Source organism: Pan paniscus, chromosome 21, assembly GCF_029289425.2.
Source record: "Pan paniscus chromosome 21, NHGRI_mPanPan1-v2.0_pri, whole genome shotgun sequence".
NCBI lineage: Eukaryota > Metazoa > Chordata > Mammalia > Primates > Hominidae > Pan > Pan paniscus.
Genome location: NC_073270.2, coordinates 53923375 through 53941471, shown reverse-complemented (window position 1 = coordinate 53941471; position 18097 = coordinate 53923375).

The window sequence follows — 18097 nt, the reverse complement described above, 5'->3', positions numbered from 1 at the left end:
TATGAAGGACGGAGGGCAGCCCTGTGTCCCACACCCAGGCCCCCTCCCCTCCCTTGACTCGCTGCTCCCCAGCAGTCCCAGCTCCATCATCCTCCAGTGTTGGCCATGCACCTTCCGGGGCCATTCCTGTGCTCTTTTCCAAAGAGCTGTTTGGGCCAAAAGCCTGCGAAGAGAGCCGCAAGTCTGCGCGCCCTGCAGGGCTGGCCCTCGTCCAGCTCATTCGCCCGCAACACTCCTGTCCCTGGAGCAGCTCATCTAGGCCCTGCTGGTGTTTGAAAAGCTCCCATCTTCGCCTGCAGCTCTAGGAGGGCTCTGGCGAAGCACAAATCAGGACCTGGGGGCGTCTCCCATTACCTGTGGGCCCCACGGCGGTGATGGTGCACGTGTTCAGTAGGCAGCAGAGCCACTGGGAGGGACACAGGGTGGGTCGGCTCTGATTGGAGGGGGACATGGCAGGAAGGATCGGGAGGTGGAAGCCAGGGCAGCAGGGCCGGCCATAGGGTGGGGGTGCTCAGGCAGCCCCGCATGGGGAACCTGGGCCTGGAAAGTGCTGGAAGGGAAACATTTCAGGAAGCAGAAGGATATGGCAGCATCCACACCACATGCTGGGCAGAGGCTGGCTAGGGACCCGCCCTGGGAGTGCATGGACTTGGATCCTGGGCCCCTCCGCTGAGACCCTCAGGACTTCTGGATGGGAAAACAGAACAGCACAGGGCCGCTGCAGTGACCTAGGGAGAGGAGCTGAGCCAAGCCACCCTCACACACCCAAGGACCTGCCCCTGGGCCACACCCCAGACAAAGCCCTGGGCTTAGGGTCTGGAGCCGCACAGCCTCGGCTCAAATCCAGCCACTGTCCTTGTGAGAAAATTGTGGCTGCAACAACGGGAGATGCGGTGGGTGAAGGTGCCAGCAATGGAGGCATTTCCTTACCCCTTAGGAGAACTCTGGAGGCGGGAGGGCCATGGCCAGGCAGGGGCTCCACAGAGTCACCAAGCCACTGCCCAGGCTCCTCTGGCCTCATGTGGCCCCCAAGGCATCCCTCATGGTCACACATTGTCACAGCCCCCATGTCCATTCATTCACTTATTCAGTCATTATTTATTTGGGGATAGCCACGTGCCCAGCACTGCCCCAGGCCCCAAAAGGGGGCCCATGAGGGAGACAAAGCCGCCGTAGAGCTGCTGTTCTGGTTGGGCAAGCGGAACAGCAAACCAAATAGCTCGGTGTACCAGGTAGTATATCAGAGAAACTAAACTGGGAAGAGGTGGGGGCCCAGGGCATGCGGAGGGTTGCATTTTAGACACCGTGTCAGGGAAGGCCTAGTGGAGATGGAGACTTGTGAACAGAGACCTGGGGGACGGAGGGATCCATGGGGGTTTCTGGGGTAGATCATTCCCTGCACAGGGAGCAGCTCGTGCAGAGGCCTGAGACGGAGCTGCCGGGGAGGTCAAGGGCCCGCGAGGAAATCAGAGTCGCTGGGACAGTGAGTGGAAGGGAGAGACGCAGGGGAGGGGCGGGGGTCAGTGGGGTCCTGTGGGGAGTGATGGGGTCTTGGGCTTTGACTCAGTGTGAGATGGGAAGTCCCTGGAGGGCTCCGAGCAGAGGAGCAACACGGCCTGACTTGGATTCTAGCAGAATCCTCGGGCTACGTGAGACCAGGGAGGAGAAGACCAGAATATTCCAAGCAAACGAACACAGGATGCTGTGCTTTGGATTAAGGTGGTGGCAGTGGAGGTGGGGAGGAGGGGTCAGGTGACAATGCCCAGGGCAGGAGGGGATGAGGCCTGGGGAGAAAACATGCTCCTCATGAGCCCCCTCTCTTTACAGAGAAAAGATTTTCCCAGAATCCCCCAAGCACATCCCTTGCACGTCATTGGTCAGAAGTGGCTCAATGTCCACCAATCACAGGCAGAGAGGTGGGATCCCGCGATTGACTTAGACCCCTGTGATTCACCTTCCGGGCTTAGCTCAGGACCATCCAGAGAGAGCATGGGCGTTGTCCAGGAGGAGGAAGGGCTGTGGAGAGGTGACCAGCATGTTGGCCATCAGCACTCTCCAGCTTGAGGTCTCAGACATACAAGCGACTGTGCCTGGATCTGCCTGTACAGAGAAATGGGACACCACCTCGGAGAGTCGTCTGAAAGTTCCAATGGAAGGATGCAGGTCAAGCTTAGGACAGAGCCTGACACACTTGAGAGTACCTTCAGTGTTAACCAGTGTCATTCCTGTTTGCTACGAGGACCCATATCTACCTCTTTCTCAGCCTAATGATGTCACATCACTGTTCCCCCCACCCCCCAGGTATTCCTGCAGAATTTCTGCTCCCTTCGCCCTGTCACGGTGCTTGAAATTCCCGCATTAGTCACACACCTCCCAGAAGGACCATGAACGCCCTACTTTGTAGTTCATTAGAGAGACAGCTATGAAAATTTGAGAAAAATACATGTCATCATAACTCTATAAAAGTCATAAAATACAAACAAAAAAGCTTCTGACCTACCTACACACAGGGTACAGAGGCCATTCTTGTGCCATGAGTGTGAGTAACGTGTTGGTCGTGGCAGTGGACACCTGGCGCTTCCCCACCTGACTCCTGCTGACCCCGTTCCTGATCACGGCATGGGCGTTGTCCCAGGAACCACCCTCCACAAGTCGCCCCAGGTGGAGCTGGCCCACATCTGGCTCTCGGCCTTTACATAATGCCTAGGACTGACCAATCAGAGAATTGCCTCATTCCCTTATCCATGATGATTGGTTAACGGGGGGTGGGGGGGTGGGGGGGCTCCTGACTCAAGGCTATCCAATCATATTCAAAGACAGGTAATTCCAAGCTTTTCACGGGAGGGATTAGCGATAAGACTTTCTCTTCCCACGGGGTTTATAGGTGAGATTAATCAAGGGTGCAGAATTGTTGACACTCACCTTGCCAACCCATGGAGCCTGAGAATGCAGCCACCACAGAGGTAATCCTAGCTGAACCCTGAAAGAGACTCGGTCCTAATTCCAATATCTGGGGTTCTAGATCCAGCCATGCCTGAAGTAAAACAGCTTCGAGCTGAGCCTGTTGGGGATGGCTTCCTGCCGCTTGCAACCAAACAAGTCCTAACTGACACATTGATGCTGTGATGGGGAAACTGTCACCCTCTCCAGCCATGTCACCGTCTCTGTCTCCCTTCATATCCAGTGAGGGGCAGTTTCATCAAAAGAGAGTCTGGAGCAGTGGTAAAGAGGACAGACCTAGAGGCCAGACTGTCTCCGCCACTTTGCTGTGTGACCTTGGACAAGATATTTAGCTGCTCTGCACCTCTGTTTCCACATTTAAAAAAACAGGGATAATTATAGCACCTACTTCACTCCAGAGTTTTGGGGATGGAATGTTAACATATCTAAAGCACTTAGCGCAATGCCAGGCCCATAGTATGTGATGTGTGTTTTTAAAGAATTATTAACTTTTAGCAGCAGAAAGTTCCCCAAAGCGGCCTCAGTCTTCATGCAAGGACAAGACAGCCTGGGAGCCGATGGCCTAGTGGACTTTGCTAGGCCCAAGACCCTGCAGGAGAGACTGCCTCATAGCACCTCTTACTCCAGCAGGGACATGGGAGGGAACTTCTGGGGTGACTCACACACCAAGTATTAGAGCACTGAGTGGCTCCTTCCATGGAAATTCAGAGCACAAACACAGAGCTTAGGTGTGAAATGGACATAGTAACACATAACACGATCACATCAGCAGAGGATTAAATGAGATAATATGCAAAATGCACTTGGAACAGTGCCTGGCAGTTAGCCCTCAGTGGGAATTGGTGTTGTTGTTATTACTATTGCCTTGTTAAAATATAATTGTTTCAGGTGAGCCCTGTAAAAGAAAAGAAAATTTTAGAACCGTCTAAATGTATTATGCCATGGGAGAAGTTAAGCCCTGGCGACTGAGCCACGGCTGCATATTTGCAGTTCTGCTTCTTAGATTAGAGCTTAACTGTCTTCCTCATTGTTCTCGTTGCTATAAATGACTAAGAGAGACCAAAGAACAGACCTTCTCCTCCTTCCAATCACTGATTTTTGTTATAGATTAACTGTCTCCTTTATTGTCCTGTACCTAACTCAGACCAGATGGTGCCCAAGACCCCATGACAGTTACATCTTCCATGGAGAATGTTAAATTTACCTTTCTGGAAAACAAAAGCCACCTCAACTAATCAGATCATTTTAACTATGCATTAAGCCTTACATAGAAAGAGATTGGAATTCTGTTAAGCCTCCCTAAGCTTTGTCTATATAAAAATCCCAAACTTCTACCGTTTGGAACATTGACTTCTATTCTTTGGAATCTCTGCTTCCTAGACAGCCTGTCCTCACACTTTGCACTTAAATAAATTCTCTTTAAACTAGATTCTGACCCGGTTGATTATATTTGGTTGACAGCCCATTCTTAGCAAATTAATTCTTAGTGAATGAATCAATTCACTTACCCCAAAATGGTCATCAAGCTCGTGCCATGTGCCAGGCATCGTTCAAGGTGCAATGGAAAAAAAGCTAAGCAACAATAAACAAAAAAAGCTAAACACACAAGACCTGCCCTCCCTGATCTAACACTCAGACCCCAACAACAAATCAAACCAATGAGAAAATGCCAAGCAGTGAGAGTGCTCTGAAGACAACGGAAAGAGGGTGACCACAGGGGCTGTGCTCAGTCGGGTGCTCAGGAGGCCTCCCAGGGGAGGTGGCATTGCAGCTGAGCCCTGAACAAACAGGAGGAACCAGGCATGGGATGACTGGGTAGAGGAACACTGGGCAAAGGCCCCAAGGTGGGAATGAGCTCAGTCATGACACCAGTGTGCAGAGGCCCCATAGCAGATTGGGACTGGGGAGGGATAAAGAGGACTGGAGGACTCTGGTCTTGGGAAAATGGAGAAGCAAATGTGGGCCCTGGTCCCCACATACTTTCTTATGACAACCCCCTTCCCCAACACTGTCCTTGGAGCTAAACTCAAGACCATTTTATGGTAAATCAAAGCATTGGCCACTGAAGCTGCGAAGCTATTAATATAGGCTAAATGCCTTCTGGGAGCCTCAAGGCAGAAGGGAAGGATGGCGCCTGGGGTGGCAGTAAGACCTTGTTCAGGAGGTCCTGCGGTGGAGGCCTGGGACCCAGAGACCCCTCCCAGGCCAGAGGGAAGAGGCACTGCTGGGGAAAGCCTGGCTGGGACCAGATAGTGAGAAACTGCAGGGCAGGCGGGCAGCTATTCTGAGAACCCTTCCAGCCTGGGGCCACCTGCAAGAAAGCAGTTCTCCACCTCCAGAGAGGCCTTGCGGTTTTCAAATAAAGGATATTTTCAGGAGGATTTGAGGGATGCTGGTGTACAATGCCCCTATGCCCTGAATTTGGAAATCCTGGTCTCTGACCCAGTCTGAATTAGATACGGAACATGAGACTGTCTCCCTGAGTGGGCAGTTTGTGGGATGCTGAGTCTCTATGTCCCACTGGAAAGACTCCTTGGTGTCTTGGGCCTCAGTTTCCCATCTGGAAAATGGGAATAATAATGATAGTACTTCACTTATAGGCCTGTGACCATTCTTTCAATTAGTTCATTCCAGAATCATTTATTCAGTGCCTGCGGCACGACAGTCCCTTTTCTGAGCACTGATCATGACAGCTAATACTCACCGACAGCTGACCTCCTGCCACACCCTGAAATTAGAGCTTTGTTAGCACTTTCATCACTCAGTCTGAGACTCTCCCCACAGCCCAGGAAGTGGGTGTTGTGCTCTCTGAGGCTCAGAGTGGTAAAGTCACCTGTCCAAGGCCATGCAGCTAATTAGGGGCAGAGCTGGGATTCGAACCCTGGCAGCCTGGCCCCAGAGTCCACACCACCCATCCTCACACTTGACTGCTCCCTTGAGTCTAAGCCAGATGCAAGGTGAGCAGCTGTTATTTGCCCAATTTGATGGACAGGGAAACTGAGGCCTAGAAAGTCAGTAGCTTGCCCATTGCTGCACAGTGACTGATCCCTTGGTTTTTTCACTCCATGAGAACCTTGAGGTATCTGCAGCCACCCCAAGGGACATATTACTGGGGCAAGATTTTCTGTGGGCTCACCTGCCACTACTCCTGAGGGAATCCCAGCTGGTGACACTGTGGTAGTCACCTGAACCCCCTCTTGGCTCTGGTGCTAAATGTCTGCAAAATGCCTTCCAACTGTGGTTACAAAAGCTACCCTCAGGAAAGAGTCTGATAAACTCATTCACATGACTAATAACTGCATACTATGGTACCACAGTCCATCTGCCCACCCATCATCCATCCATCTATCCATCCATTTATCCATCTATCCAGCCATCATCCATCCATTCATCCACCCATCCATTCATCTATCTACCCATCCAGCCATTCAGCTATCATCCATCCATTCATCCATTCATCCATCCATTTATCCATCTATCCAGCCATCATCCATCCATTCATCCATCCATCCATTCATCCATTCTTCCACTTATCCATCTATCCAGCCATCATCCATCGGTTCATCCATCCACCCATTCATCTATCTACCCATCCAGCCATTCAGCCATCATCCATCCATTCATCCATTCATCCATCCATTTATCCATCTATCCAGCCATCATCCATCCATTCATCCATCCATCCATTCATCCATTCTTCCACTTATCCATCTATCCAGCCATCATCCATTGGTTCATCCATCCACCCATTCATCTATCTACCCATCCAGCCATTCAGCCATCATCCATCCACTCATCCATCCATCCATTCACCCATCTACCCATCTAATCATCCAGCCATCATCCATCCATGCATCTATTCATTCTTCTGTTCATCCATCTATCCATCCATCCAGCCAGCCATCACCCATCCATTCATCCATCCATCCATTCACCCATCTACCCATCTAGTCATCCAGCCATCATCCATCCATGCATCTGTCCATTCATCTGTAAATCCATCTATCCATCCAGCCAGCCAGCCACCGCCCATCCATCTGCCTCTCCATTCATCCATCCCTCCATCTATCCATTCATTCATCAGGTGCTTGGAGTGCTCTTGGAACAGCAAGGCAGCCAGCATAAGCCAGTGAAATAGTGGTGATAGATGAAGCTGGAAAGGGAGATGGGGGCCTCAGGTAGATTGGTGGCCCCGGTAAAAACTCTATAAAAAATAAGGTTTAGCCAGGTACAGTGGTGTGCACTTGTAGTCCCAGCTACTCAGGGGGCTGAAGCGGGAGGATTGCTTGAGCCCAGGAGTTGGAGGTTGCAGTGAGCTATGATTGCACCGCTGAACTCCAGTCCAGGCAGCATAGCACGACCCTATCTCTTAAAAAATAAAACAAAGTTTGATTAGACTCCTAAGCCAACCCTGGCCAGCTTGGACCAAGGCACTCCCAGACCCTCTCCACAGCCCCAGCTTTTGGAGCTCTTGGGCTGGGCTGCAGCAAGTACAGGAGTGGGCTGACTTGTGGCAGCTGACTGAGGGCGAGGGTGGGGTGGGAATGGAGACTCTGCATGGAGGCTCCCTTGACTGCCAACTCACAGGCCCATCTGTCAGCTGCAGGGCACCTGCCTTCTTTGCTGCCCATTTGACCCAGTGCACACCTCCTTTCCCACTCCAACCCCTGGTCTGGAAAGGTCATGGCTGGCTTTACAGCATGTATGGCTGAGCTAGGCAGAGTAAGGCATGCACCAAGGAAAGCCTCTTGTTCTTCCCCAGCTGCAAAATCCTTCCTTCCCCACCCTGGGGAAAAGTTGGCCTGGGTTCCTAGGCCCCTCCTGACTCTATGAGCAGCCAGAGGACAGGACAGGAGGTGGTCAAAGCACAGGCCCTGGAGCCAGAGATAGGCCTGCTGTCTCCTCCTCTTCCCACCCACTTCCCACCCCACCTGCTTACCAGCTGGGGAATATTTAGCAAGTCACTTAACCTTTAGTCACTGAATGCCTTAGTTTCCCATCTCTAAAATGGACATAATAATACATTTCTCCTTGGGCTGTGGGGGTATTAAATATGCAAAATGCTTAGATAAGTGTCTGACACCAGAGTAAGCCCTTAATAGATATTAACTCCTATGGATACTTCAATTAAAGGCACTTCCAGAATAGCAGAGTAAAGACCTTCCCAAATCTACTCTTCCATAAAACAATGAGAGCACTGGCCAAAAAGGAACTGTCAAAATCGACTTTTCAGAACTCTGGATATTAACCAAAGGCTTAAACTGTACAAGGATGTTTATTCAGGAAAATGCTGAATCTCAGAAAGAACAAGCTTTGTTTCAACTTGCCCTAACCCATCCCCATCTCCCCAGCTCCGTGGTAGCCTTGAAAACCAACCACCTCAACTAAGCAGCTATAGAAAGCAGCCACCTAGCAGCCACTTGGGGGAGCAGAGGGACAGGAATTTCCCCAAAGAAGATATGAGGATGCCCAGTAAACACATGCAGTTGCACAGCATCAGGAATCTTTAGGGAACTGAAAATCATGACCACAATGAGATGCTGCTTCACACCCACGAAGATGGCTTGAATCAAAAAGACAAACAATAACAAGTGTTGGTGAGGTTGTGAGAAACCAGAAGCCTTATTCATTGCCAGTGGCAATGCAAAGTGTGCAGCCACTCAGGCAAACAGTCTGATGCTTCTTCAAAAATTTAAACAGAGTTCACACACTATGCAGCAATTCCATTCCTAGGTATATATCCAACAGAAACAAAAACACATGTCCACACAAACATTTGCACGCAAATGTTCACAGCAGCATTATTCATAATAGCCCAGAGTGGAAGTGACCCAAATGTCTATCAACTGATGAATGGATCAAGAATGAAAAGCTCCCTTTGGGAGGCTGAGGCAGGTGGATCACTTGAGGTCAGGAGTTTGAGATCAGCCTGACCAACATGGTGAAACCCTGTTTCTACTAAAAATAAAAAAAAAAAAGAAAAAAAAAATTAGCCGGGCATGGTGGCACACCCCTGTAATCCCAGCTACTTGAGAGGCTGAGGCAGGAGAACTGCTTGAACCTGGGAGGTGGAGGTTACAGTGAGCCAAGATCGCACCACTGCACTCCAGCCTAGGTGACAGAGTGAAACTTCATCACAAAACAAAACAAAACAAAACAAACAAACAAAAAAGAATGAAAAGTTGTGCAGTCGGCCTTCCGTATCCATGGTTCCACATCCTAGGACTCAACCAATTATACATCAAAAATATAGTCAGTCCTATGATGATCATGTCTGTAGTGAACATATATAGACAGTTTTCCTTGTCATTAGTTTCTAAATAATACAGTATAACAACTATTTATGTAGCATTTACCTTGTATTAGGAATTATAAATAATCTAGAGATGATTTAAAGTATATGGGAGTATTGTGTAGGTTAAATGTGAATACTACTCCATTTTATATCAGGCACTTGAACATCCAAGGACTTTGGTATCCATGGGGATATCCATGAGGATACCAAGATGGGACAGCCAGTGCAGAGGCACGCATGTGGTAGCTGTTCAGAGGGCAGCAAGGAGGCCAGTTTGGCTGGGGTGGAATAAACCAGGGGGCAGATTCAGTGAGAAGGGAGGCCGGCAGGATTCGTGGAACCAGTCCTCCATGAATACCAAGGGACTACTGCATATGCATTCAGAGTATTATTCTATTTCTATTATTCTACCACAAAAAGGAATGAAATGCTGACACAGGCTACCACGTGAATGAACCCTGAAAACATTATGCTAAGCAGAGGAAGCCAGTCACAAAAGATCCCATATCGTCTGATTCCACTTACATGAAATGACCAGAACAGTCAAATCCACAGAGGCTGACAGTAGCAGTGGCTGCCTATGGTGGGAGGGTAGTGGATGGGGAGTGACGGCTCATGGGTATAGGGCTTCTCTGGGGATAATGCAATGCTCTGGAATAGATAGGGATGATGACCACACAACTTCCTGAGTTTAATCAAAAGCACAAAACTGTATACATTAAAAGAGTGAACATCATGATATGCAAATTATCTCTCAATAAAGCTGTTATTAAAAAAAGATTCAAACACCTAGTCCAAAGCACCACCATCTCACGCTTGGACCATTCTGGGGCCGCCTCATGGGTCTCTGGGTCTACTCTGCCCCTTTGAATCCCTGGACCCTGCTGATTTGTTGAAGCCAGAAGCATGATGGCGTCTCTCCCCTGTCTACGGTCCGCCATCCCTCATTTCCTTGTGTTTACCCTTCTCTCATGATTCAGGCTTTGGCCTGTGCTGTTCCCTCACTGGATGAGCCTTCCCTTCCTGTCTCCCTGGCTAATTTCTGTCCACCCTTCAGGATCCAGCCCCCTCCTTGGAGAGGCCTTCCAGAAGCCCTCTGCCTGGGTTGCTGCCCCAGCCAACTCCTCCCAGCTCAGAAATGTTTCCTGTGCACTGTTGTCTCTCCTGCTGGTCCAGCACCTGTTTTTTCACTAGATCAAGCTCTTGCAGAGGAGAGTCTGGCTTCTCCACGGCTGTAGCCTCAGTGCATATGTCAATGTCTGGCACACGATAGGGGCTCAGTCAACACCTCTGAGTAGATGATGTCCCAGGCTGCAGTGCAGCCCAGGAAGGAGCCCAGAAGCTAGCTCTGCAGAGACCTGCTCCGGGACGTTGGGCAAGACACCACCCACTCACGTGTGAACGAGCTGGAGAGTGCTGGCAGGGCTGGTGTGACAGCTTAATTTAATTGGCTTAAATAACCTCTGCATAACAATGCGTGGTTTAGCAACAGCTTCTCTTTGTACAAGCTTTGGAGGAAAAGAATCTAATCTCTCCTTAATTAGCACCACTTTGCAGATGAAAGTGAGGCTGGCAAGGTGCACTGACTTGCTTGGAGTCACAGTTTGAAAGATGTAGAAGCATTCACCTTGTTTGTTCACTCACCCATTCATTCATTCACTTGTTCACTCAGTAAGTCAGTATTTATTTTTCATGTAAAATGTGTCCTGGGTCCTGGGGATACAGTGGAGAAAAGACAAAAGTGGTCCTGATTCCATGGAACTGACATTCTAGAGAAAAAGACAGGTAATGACTCCAGATTTTGGTATGTGCTGAGAAAGAAAAGTATGGTAGAGAATGAGTGAGTGGTGGGAGTGGGGAATGTGTGGGGGTGGAGGAGGTGCAGCTGTTTTAGCTGGGCTGGCTAATGAAGGCCTCACTGAAGAGGTAACATTTGCCTGAGATTAGGGAAGAACATTCCAGGCAGAGGGAACAGCCAGTACAGGGACATGCATATGGTGGCTGTTCAGAGGGCAGCAAGGGGGCCAGTTTGGCCGGGGTAGAGTAAACCAGGGGGCTAGATTCAGTGAGAAGAGAGGCCAGCAGGGTTGGTCTCACAGAGCTTTGTCAAAAGTGATGAGGATCAGAGTCTGGCTGCTGAAGTGGACAAGCATGCTGGGCTGTGGAGCAGAGTGTGCAAAATGTGTGTTTCGTGTCACATTAAACTTTCCCAGGGAGTCACAAATATGCATTCATTAAGGTGAACTTGAGTTCTCTTCTGCACGTGGCTGGAAAAGACATTCTCTTGACTCAGTCTGGTGGAGAGACCCAGCCAGGATCACCTGAGACAGAACCCTCCCGAGCAGTTCAGTTCTGCAAATACGTGGAGGAAACTTCCCCAACCAAGGCCTGTACTGCAAAGAGAGAAGTAAAGTGGGCCAGCCCTTCCCTGAAAGATCCCACAGTCCTGGGGTGAGAAACCCTTGCCCGTGTGGAACAAGAAAAGAAAGACAGGTTTCAATGCTCATAGGTCAATCCAGCAAGGCATCTTCCAGAATATTTGGGAAAGACTACAGAGGTAAAAGTCAAAAGTTGAACCATTAGGCATGGTGAGATTTGTGGAGAGAAGGTAGTGAGGTTGGCCCCAGTAAGACTTTCTGCAAAGGCAAAGGTCAGAAAGTGGGGAGAGCATGACAAGCACAGGAAGGGTGCAAAGGAAGAGGCTGGGTGGAGAGCCTGGTAGGTCCTGGGGCAGGAGGGCATGGCGTTCAGTGGAAGTGTTGGTCCCTGACCACGAGAGACCTGAAGTGCAAGGTGTGGAGTGTTGGCTTGATCCTCAGAGCTCTGCCCCTCCCTGAGCAGCCTCATGAGTCCCCTATATCAGTAAGGGTAGATCCAATCTCATAGAACAGAAAGTTCAATACAAGAGAGCCTTCAACACAGGGATGCACTCCTATACTCTACTTAAAGGAAGTTTGGGAGATAAACAGTCCATGACTGATATGGAAGTTCCATGAAGTCAATAGGGTCCACAGAGCTTTCCTATTTCTGCTACTCTATGGATATCCATAGCTTATATGCAAATACTACTTCATTTTGTATAAGGGACTTGAGCGTTCGTGGATTTTGGTATCCATGCGGGTTCACTTCCTAGTCCTCATGGCCACTTCATAATCCAGGATGGCTGCGAGCACCACTATAACATCCACATTCCAGGTAGCTAGAATGAGGAATGGAATCAGAGCACAAAAGGTGTATATTCCTCCTGAACCTGTTCTCTACCCTGAAGCCTCACCAAAGACTTCTTATGATATGACATTGATCTTTACTCTATCACATGACCTCACCTAGTAAAGGGAGGGTGGGCAAAGTCATCTTCCTTCTAGGGAGCCCCGTATCCAGTTAAACTGGGGGTTCTGTTTCCAAAGAAGAAGAGAAGACTAGATAGGGGGTGGGCAGCAAGCAGTTTCTGCTAGACCCTGGGTTTTGTCTCTTCCAAGATCTTTAAGGAAAGGAGTACAAACGCTTATCTATTCCTCAAACAACGATGCTTTGGCCAATTCAAAGGCCTTCTATTCAGCAATTCATTGAGGTCCATTTTTGGCCCTAATAAACCGTCTCACTCCTGCAACCTCCTTGAGGAGAGTGGGCCCAATGAATGTAGTCTCCTCTTTAGGAAGAGACGGGACTTTCTGGCTGTCCTCAAACTGTCCTGCATGGCACCTTGGTGTGGAATGTCCTCTGACCAACCATGGCCCCTACTAATGCTCACTGCTAAACCCAGCTTCTCTCTCCCCTTTCCACAATGCCCATGCTTTTTGAGAAATGTTTTGAAGGCCTCTTTCATTAGCTAACTCTGATGCTGGGGAAACCAGGAAAGTACCTGGGGGCAGGAGGGTGAGGAGGCGGCTGTGTGGTTGACAGACATTTTCTCCCAGGATCCCAGATGTTGGAGAGGAAGATGACAGGTGGGATAGAAGCACATGAACCCTTCACACACCAGGTTCATGCCTCAAACAGTAGCATGGTTTTGGCAAATCACTCATTAAGTAAAGTAAAGCCCCAGGTTAAGCGGTATAATTACAGCCTTTGCATGTGCGGGCAGAAGGGTGATGTTATCTCGGAGCAGGACTCTGCTGTCTCCTGGGAACTGGGCCTTCCCAGTCTGGGGCCTCAAGGGCCCCTTGGCTGGAATTTTCAGTTTCACAGGCTGAGATTTTTAATGTATTTTCTATTTTCCAGAGAGGGAGGACAGAATTTATCTTGAGTGTTTGTTACCAGCCTTGTGGACCAGATAATATGAGAGCAGACAGCTGAGATGCTAGAAAGATGGTCATCTGCAGTGGCCCCTAGACTAGTGAAGCCCTTCAGAGGCTTCCAAGAAAAGGTTCAGGATCAAAGGCACTCTATTTGAGAGACTTTGCAGAGCAACCAGTACTGGCATGGAGTCAACTTTGAAAGAGAGAAAATCCTGTACAGTAAAAGCCACACTGGCACTTCGTGACATCGCTCTGCTAGTGGCATTGAGAGCAGCTCTCAGGGCCGCATCATGGGTGGTGTGAGGACTGATTCAGGGCTGGGCTGCCCAGGTTCAAATTCCTGCCAAGGTGGAACCCTCGATGGGTTATTACAGCTCTTTGTGACTCAGCTTCCTCACCTGAAAATAAAAATAGTCCTAGGAGGTACCTCACAGGGTTCTGAAGATTAAATGAGCTAACATTTGTCATCTTCCTTCTAAGGTGACAAGTATTAGCTCATTAGAATGGGTTAACTCGAGTGTTGTATGAAAGGAGAGAAGGTTAGAATGGGTTAACTCGTTTAGAATGGGGCTCAGGCTTGGTGGCAGGGGCTGTTAGAAATCATGAGTAAAGAAATTATGGGTAAAAACCATGTGTCCCTTATCTTTGGACACAGCCATGTTTTCAGAATTTAAAAGGCCCAAAGCCACTGATTAAAGGGAGGGTAAGGAGCCATCTATGGCAGCCCCTACGGCTAGGTGGTTGGTGAGGCTGGGGGTAGAGCACCTGCATGGCTTTAATGACCATGCATGATCACATGCTCACCTTTGAGCCAATCACTGTGGCTTGGGCAATGAACTGCTCTGATTGGTCAGCTCTGGGTCATGGGGTAGAGTCAGCCTTGCTAATCAACATGAATGACAGCAGAGTTAAGGCAGTTCCCAAGAGAAAACCAGGCAGGTGTGGCCAGAGATGGGAATGTCAGGGTTGGGCAGGCTGAAAAGGTCCCTCGATGTCACGGCACCATTGGTGCTAATCTGCAAGCAAACATGGGATACTTAGCTAAGAAGGGAGACCTTTAACACGGCCACGAAACCCGAATATCCAAGTCACTAGAGTGGGAAAGGAAAAAGATCACCACCCGTTAGTGCAGTGCCAGTCCTCAGGCCAAAGCTCCATGGAAGGAAGAACTTTCTAGAACCATGTGCAAAATGAAACAGGCCATCTTGCAAAGGAGGAAACTCTGTTATTCACAAGGTTCGAACCACGGCTGTGAGTTTGCAGGGATATTGTAGACAGGGTTTTATCTTTAGGAGGGCTAAGCTCCTCTAGTGTTTTCCAAACATCTCTCACAATTTTATCTATTTCCCTTTGCACCATCTGTACTGTAATCTATGAAACATTTTTATTTGCCTACATCTGTGTGTTTCACTTATATACATGGATTTAAAAGAAATATATACTTTCCAGGGGCTAGGGGCAGGGAGGGAGTGAGGAGTTGCAGAGGGTATACAGTTTCCATTCGGAAGATAAAAAAATTCTGGAGGTGGATGTGGTAATAGTTGCACAACAGTGTGAAAGCATCTAATGCCACTGATCTTTCCACCTAAAAATGGTGAAAATGATAAATTTTGTGATACGTATATTTTGCCACAATACAAAAAAAAATTTCACTGAAAAGAAAAAATAAGAAAATACACACACGTAAATGTCATCATCATAAAATGGAAAACCAGAATCATTTCCCTAAATAGAAGGAAATAGTAAGAACAAAAGCAGTAAGAAGAAAATATTGATAGTAAATTCTAGCCGAATACCCACAGAGCACTGTGATCCTGATAACCTGACCTCTGATTTTTCAAATGAGTATTAGCAAGGGCTATGAAATTTATTAAAATGTATTAGCATTAACCTTTGACTTTCTCCTTGATGAGGTTGAAAGAGAATTGATCTGGGAAGAAGTTTTTCTTGGTATGAGTCAATGTTATTCTTGGTCAGGGTCTAACTCCCTACAGTCATCTTTGAAGCCCCAGCAGTTTTTTTTTTTATTGTCTTCCCTCAATTTCCAAGGAAGAGCTGATGTTGGAAGAATTGGGAGAACTAAGAGGGTGGGACATTGGGCCTTTTTCCTCCTTTTACCCTTTTCCTCTTTTAACTAAATAGCTTAGTGTCGATCCGTTTTCATCATGGACGTTCCCACAGACTTTAGATTTTATTTGACAAAAGAGGTCTGTGGCTCTAAAAAAAAATGTGTCTGGAAACTATTGGTCTCAATCTGGGAAGATGCTGCTAACTTTAAGATTCCAGGATTCGTCATAATCATGATTATTCTCATTCTCAAAGTAAACATACCCCATTTCCTTCTGTTTTTTTTGTTTTTTTTTTTTTACAATTTTAAATGTTTTTCAGACCAAATTTTCCTTGCTTCAAATACACTTCCCTTTTTTCTTGTAATGAACCCTATTTTCCTGGGCGAGCCACCCCTCCTCCACTCCCTGTGCAGGTAGTTTTGTTGAGTCCAGGGCTATGATGTGACCTGGGTCTGACCAATCAGAAGTCTCTATCCCATGACCACAGTGATTGGTTAAGATATGCCCATGTGACCCAGTTAAAGTTGCTAAAGGCCAATTCTCAGGTATCAGCCTCAGTAACTGCAGGAGCAGTGCTCTCTTTCCACTGCAGTTGCTGAGAAGTTATGATGCTGAGCTGGAGCAGCCACTGGCCACCTTCATACGAGTGAACATCTACCCTAAAATATAGCCAACTCAGGGGAATGCACAGTTTAAAAATAGAGAAAAAGAGCCACATGGTGACATCCTTTGAGTTCTTGGGTCCAGCCACACCCAAAGCAAAAATCCCCATCCTGCTTCAAGTCTGTGATTCAATGAAACTCTTGGTTGGATTAAACCAACTGGGGTAGGATTTTCTGTCACTTGCAACCACAGAATCCTGATGGATACAAGACATTCTTTCTCATACAGCCTCTCTTGAAGCTGCTCTTTGATTACTGCATGGTCTTCTAAATAGTAAATATAAAATATCACACTTGGAAAGAACCCAACTTTTAGGCCTTTGGTGGGTAGATTTTTTCCTGAGGATTCAAGTAAGCAGCCTAGAGACCATCGTGTGTCAAGGTCTTAACCTCAGACACTCGCTCTTCTTTGTTACTTTAAAGCTGTCTAATGTAGAAACCCCTGAGATGCTGCTCCATAGACATGAGAAGAGAGAGTCCTTGGGCCCCATGCAAGGTCTGAGGCCCATCACCAGCTCAGCTTCTGCCCTTTTGCAAAACACTGGTCTTTTTGTCTCTGATGATGTGAGTCCATTGCTCACATATCTGGCTGTTTCATCCAAAAAAAATATTTTACTTTTGGCTTAAAAGCCCATCTCAACATAAATATCGGAGCTCCCGAATGTTGCTCTAACAGCTTGACAACTCTGTAGGTGTAGAGCTGGCTGCCGGCCAATCCAAATTTTTCTGCTTCTTTCTTGTAATATAAACAGAGCCTTTGAAGAACTGTGGATTCATTGAATGAACAAATGAACTTGTTTACATAAAACATGCAGGAGGAAATTTCCACTGTGCTTCAACATATAATTTCAGTCTGTTTTTGGATGGGCTGGTGCATTATGGAGATTGTTTTTCTAGACCAGGATGTTGTCTTCCATATGGTGGCCTCATTATTCACTCCAGTCAGTAAGTTCAAGGTTTAGCTATGAGGGGAGAAGGGGTACAAAGTTAAATTCCGCTATGTTGGTTCACAAATAACAGACTCGAGTTTGGAAGACCCCTGACCAATCATAGGAAAGAAAGAAATGGAAATGTGTTTTTTTCTTAGTGTATGATGTTTTATAGAAACAGAAGCAAAGGTCTTCTGGGCAGCTCTTCCAACCCTCCACTCCAAATATGCACCCTGAATCTAGTGATTTACATTACTTTGTAGAAGTTAAAACAAGCGAGGAGGTCGCTCAGGATGGGTTGGGTAGGATGATTAATGATGGTTTTATGTCATTTCAAGAAAATAAACATTGCTTTTCACAGGCTTTGTGTGCAGCCCTATGAATCATCTCTTGGTTAATAAAGAGGCTCCTCCCATCACTCTATTTGCTGGTGACAAATCACTTTAGGAGGGGGTGACAGGAGTTTTCAGAAAATGCCTTGTGTGATGATGTGAAATCCAGAGATAGAATATGCCGGTGGAAAGTTCAGAGAGGATGAGAGGGTGTGTATTAGTCTGTTCTCATGCTGCTAATAAAGATACACCCAATACTGCATAATTTATAAAGGAAAGAGGTTTAATGGACCCACAGTTCCACATGGCTGGGGAGGCCTCACAATCATGGAGGAAGGCAAATGAGGAGCGAAGTCACTTCTTACATGGTGGCAGGCAAGACAGCTTGTGTAGGGGAACTCTTCTTTATAAAACCATCAAATCTCATGAGACTTATTCACTATCATGAGAATAACACGGGAAAGACCCGCCCCATGATTTGATTATCTCCCACTGGGTCCCTCCCATGACACATGGGACTTATGGGAACTACAATTCAAGATGAGATTTGGGTGGGGAAACAGCCAAACCATATCAGATGGTGTGGGCATGAGATGCCGGTGGTGGGGGAT